A 6000-nucleotide genomic window follows, 5' to 3' on the forward strand; every position below is an offset into this window, starting at 1 on the left:
AAGTTAACTTACCCAACCCTGGTAAGAAGATATATATAACCATGATTGCAACCCAAAATACATTCCTATCGCTATTAGCGTGCTCACAAATATATTTAATGTTACATATACTATACATTTTTAGTACTGTTAGCGTATTTTGAACCGCAGTCCTCTCTCTCTTTCCATTTCCCTACTACACGATTAGATAAAGAAAATATCACTACCTCTATTGCCTTTTAATACTAAACAAGTTTCAGCCCTCCAACGAGAGTGCTCAGTCTATTCTATATGTCTATGATTAGGTGCTTGCAAAAATTCGTAAGGTTACAAATAAATGGCTGTAGTAGCGACTCAGTAATTGTTTTTTTTTTAAGTTGCTTTTTAATGGTGGCCAGAATCCATGGTTGACATTTCATAGTTCCGAACAAAACATTTAACGCGATTGAGGATAGAATCAGATAAAGTTCATCTGCATTCATGCTTTACTACTCTAATCGGGATGAAACTGCTGCAATAACTAAGACTGATTTGTGAGATTTATGGAAAGAATATTATGTCTGCTGCTGTTGTCTATAAAAAGTAGTTTAAAAATGTTTTAGTTTATAGAAATAATGTGTGTAATAGTTGAGAAATGGTGATTTTATAATGTCAACCACAAGCCACGTTCTACTCGTCCAAATGAGATGAAGAACAACATTCCAATGGAGAGTTGCTCAATGAAAACTCGGTTTAAACATTAAAAGAGTTTGCGGGAGTTGATGAATCGGTGGTATTCCGCTATTTCAAAACAATGGAAAAAATCTAAAGAGGAAAGATGTCTTCCTCATGAATTCTTTGCAAACGCGATTGTGAATCGGTTTACTATCTGTCTTTCATTATTTGCCAAGTATATAGAAAGAGTTTATTGTGACAAATAATTATGGCATTTGAACCAAACCATGAACGAAGAACATTCTCAAATAGTCGCGAATAGATGCAAAGTCATCTTGCTTCACAACGACGTCAAGCCGTATGTTGCTATTACGACTAAAGAAACGTTGTTCGAGCTAAATTGGGAAAAATCCTGTCGCACCTAGCATACTCTCCAGATATCGCCCCATCTGATTTTCATCTATTTCATTATTTATTTATTCTCTACCTTCGATAAAGTATAGTTTATTTGGTTTATTTGGTATACGGTTCTAATACTGAGAAAAAGTGCGAAACTGGGTCGATAAATTGCCTCAAAAGATGAGTCATTTTATTGGTGCGGAATTAGACTATTGCCAGAAAGGTGGCAAATGGTTATTAATAGCAACGACTAATATTTTGATTAAAATATCGTGTGTTATCTCATTGTTATAAGTAAAAATGATAAATGATATTAAATAGCTTTAATATCATATAAACTTTTACAAGCATCTAATACATACTATGCATATATATATATATATATATATATATAAATACATATATATATATATATATATACATATATACACATTATTGTATATAGCATATAGTATGGTATATATGTATATGTATATATATACTATATTATACTATATTTTATGTACTATAATGTATACTCAATTCATGTATATGAAATATGCTCATGTAATGTGTGTACATATAGCATATTATTTGCACATTATGAAGCATACATGTGTATATGGGAAATATCCAATATTATATAAATATTAAGTATTATATAAGTATTAAGTCGCATAAGAAAGAAAAAGAGAGGAAGAATCGCGACCGTCATGGTCTTCAGAATATACTTTCCAACGAGAAATAATGTTCTTTTATTTTTCTTATCGAAAGATAAAAATGTGTGATCGCAAATGAAGGTATTGCATTACATCCTCGTGCAGTTTGTATCGATATCTTGCACTGTATTCGCGTGTCCGAGTGATCTCGGCTAGTTAGTTAGCTAGAAGAGTCGAGAACTCTTAGACGACGATGGCTATCGCGTGCCGTCGTAAAGTACCTTTCATTTATCTCTGTGTTTCGCGATGAACCCAGCGTGCGTTAACGAGCACGCTTTGAGCTATAACTGGCGTCGACGATAAGAAAAAGGCGTCGTGATTCCGTTGCTTCCTCGATTACACGAGGAGCCAGGTCCAGCGACGATTGAACTTTTGGACCCTACGAAGTAAATGACACGGACGAAACAACAGCTCTCCGTCTCCAGCCACGCCAACCGCGGCGCCATTCTTAATTTATCAACGACATAGACGTCGGAATTTTCCGACATGATATCGTTCGATCCTGCAGTGCTCCCGATCAGCAAGACAATTTTGGTAAACATGTTAGTAGGTGTATACGTGTAAGTGTACGCGCGCTTATTTCACATCATCATTAAAGTAACTGACATATATATATGTCTTACCATTAGTGTGACATATATATGTCTTATCATTAGTGTGACACCTGTTAACAGCGGATTTTTGAGAATATTTGGAAATGAAAATTCTAATACGATAATGTGAAAACAGTAATGAAACGTATATAATACGTACATATCTACCAAATAGAAAGTTGACTAATCATACTACAAAATATTCGCGCGATACGAAATAATCCATCACATAGAAGTGAAGTTGTCTCATAGTTTTAATCGCTTCTTCTATATTGATGCAATTCTGAATATATTGTTATTAAAGTTAGGCTGTAACTTTATCTGATTACTTTAAGCTTCCGAAAGTCGCGAGTACCTGAGAGACACTGAGTAACTTCATTTTGATACAGCATAAAGTGAGAGTTAAAATGATACGCATCATATCTTTTCCTATCTTCCTATTAAAAATAACTATCTAAAATTGTGAAGACTGACATAAAATTATATTTCTTAAAAATTTTGTATCTTCCTTTTAATTAATAACATTTTTAATAAAACTCATTTTTGTTCCACAAAGATCCGCGACTAGCGGAAGATTAAATATAAGAGGAAGTTAATTAATAAGTGGATCCGTTAAATTTTGTAACGATAATATTAACTGTATAAAAATTTTACAAGATATGATACAATGCGCATAAAAATGTCAAAATGGTTATATGAGTAGTCCATTTTTATTTCGTAAGACAGAAACATTCTACTTTGTTAGACAAAACGGTGATTAATACATATATAAATAAAGAAGGATTTCTTTATATAGATATATTTATTTAAAGTCAACATTTCTTATATTAATTATTGTTCACGTATTTTTTCGAAGGACACAGGAAGATATAATTTTTTGGTCATGTTTAATAAATATATATAAATTAATAATTATAAATATTATTATAACATCTTAATATATATTTAATAGATATACAGATAATTTAATAGATAATTATATATATGTATTTTTTATATTTATTAGATATTTATTTTTAATTAGATATTGATTTGAACATCTTTAACATAAAAAAAAACTTATCCGTCTAAAGCCAGTATTTATAGCGTGTACGCACGCGTGATTTTATATTTAAAATTCTTAAGTTCATCTTAGGTGAACTTAAGATGAACTTAAGATGACTTTAAATATAAAATTGGACTATGAATATCGTTCTCATGTGGACACATTTCATGTGACAATTTTGACATTTCTATATGCATCGTGTCATATTCTGTGAAATTTTCACTATTATTATCAGCACAAATATCATAATTAACGGATTAATTACCCATATATAAATCAGATAAAATTACAAAGCAATTTTAATAACACTATATTTACAAAAACATATTAACGTCAAAAAAATGTTTAGAAACTCGGCGCAACTTCATTACTGTATGATAGACTGTCTCTGTTTATGCAAATCTCTAATTTTTTAGTATGATTAGAAATTTATGAAAAACTTTTTATTAAAAAAAAGAAACTTTATAGTTTTAATATTTTGGTTACTAGAATTTATTATTAAGTTATTAGAATTATTAAGATTTTTTGCCTCAAAATCTTCTAAAAAATCTACTATCAATTAGTGTCACGATGAGGCGCATAAGAATACAAATATGACTACGAGAAATGCTAACGAGAAATGCTAATAACAAGATAAATCCTCAAGATTGATTCTCGATATCGAGTTGAAAATTCGCAAGTGGCTGCCGATAAGATTGAATCATTTTCGGAGATTTGTCAAATTCTTTTCAGCCATGTATATGTTTTGCAATGAATAATAATTACTTTTTATTGATACAATGAAGAACGGGGATGCAATTTGTATCCTAATTTCGTATCGATCAAGTTGGCGCGGAAGGAGACGCTCGCCGTCCTCGTAGATAAAGATCAGCGGTATAGCGGGCAATTGGAAGATAGACGTAACCGATTGACTCATCTGCGCGATAAGTGTCATTGCTTCAAATATAACCACTCGTTTCTTACCGTTCGTTGATTGAGTCGTTGTAGCAGCATCTCGACTGTAGTAGCTCGAATGTAGTACGTTGGCTTCGCCGATCTAATCGGCCTCAACTATTTCGAAAACCTATACAAATTGCAAAACACACGCGACTTATGTGTATACTCAGAAATAAAGCACGAGAGAAATATTTTCTATAATTAATCAGAAATCTATAATCAGAAATAATTGTGTATCAATTAGGTAATGAAGTGGGTCATAAAGAAGACTCTTAATAAAAAAATAGCTATTGCACTATTGCAATCTGGCCACCGCGAACAAACTAGAGATTATCAAATCAAATGAAATCAAATGAAATCAAATGAAATTCTAGAATTAGCTTTGATAATATAAGAAGGTCATTAGAGAAGATAATTGGAAGTTGACGCGAAAAAATAGAAATAGCAAAAAATTGTATTGAATTAAAATATGTAAAAAATAAAAAAACGAAGTATAAGAAGGCGAATGAAAAGGAATAAAACAAGAAAAAATTTAAACTATATATACACACACATATATATACAGAATATAAAGTTAAAAATTCATATCGATTCATATTGGGTATCGAAGGTGATCATCATTTCATGAAGTTAGTCTTTTGTAGGTAATCGTTAAGATAAATTCAAGGATACTTTGATTTTTAACTGTCAACATAATAGGTTATAAGATTAACCCGTTTTACCTCTTTATATATATATATATATATATATATATATATATATATATATATATAGATCTTTGCACCCTTTTATATATATAGAATTCCAAATGTATTACAAAAACGTAGTTATGAGTATTAAATCGTTAATTGTCACTATTGATTTCTATTTCCACTTGTTGCAAAATTAAAATACTTGCAAAACTAAAATTTGATTAACTACGGGAAATACATGTATTTTTTAATGCATGTATTCATTGCTTAATTTTTATTTTTATTTAAAAAGAATTATGCTTTTCATATAATATATATAATTAGTAATTGATTACATAATCTTCATAGATGATAAATAAAGGTATATAAAGAAAAAAGAAAATAAGTATATAGAAAGAGGAAAAGAATAGAGAAATAAGAATAACACAACACAAAGATAAGCGGAAGTAGAATAATAGCAAAAAATTAAAATTTAAATTTAAAAAATTAAAATTGATTAACCGATCGAAAATTTGTACTGCACCATTAACCTCAATACACTTTTCTTGCAAGCAAGAAGAAGTTCTTCGATTTTCTCTCTTAGAAGACTCTTAGTTTCGTAATTCTTCAATTATTCTAAAAGACTTGATATAAAAGACACAATGATGCTTGCGCATATCAACCCGGTAATTTCGATTTCCCGCAAAACTAAGCCACTTAGACTGGCAGCCGCTCTTGTTGCCCGTCGACGAGTGCGATAGCTCGAGATATGCCCCCCCGCGAATGCGTAGCGTCGCCGCACAGCGAGACTCACTTATGTCAAAGTGCAGCCAACGTGCGTGCACGTGATAGCTTGTGGCAAATCGGACCTAGATTCGGCCAGCTGCACGACCGAGTTTCTCGCCCGTTTCGGAAAAATCGCCGGGAAAACAGCCAATAGGAAGTGGAGAGAGGGACAGAGAAAGAAGGAGAGAGAGAGAGAGAGAGAGAGAGAGAGAGAGAGAGAGAGAGAGAGAGAGAGAGAG

The sequence above is a fragment of the Odontomachus brunneus genome, unplaced genomic scaffold, assembly GCF_010583005.1.
Source record: "Odontomachus brunneus isolate Ranch 3 - 2012 unplaced genomic scaffold, Obru_v1 Obru_scaffold_075, whole genome shotgun sequence".
NCBI classification, from domain to species: domain Eukaryota; kingdom Metazoa; phylum Arthropoda; class Insecta; order Hymenoptera; family Formicidae; genus Odontomachus; species Odontomachus brunneus.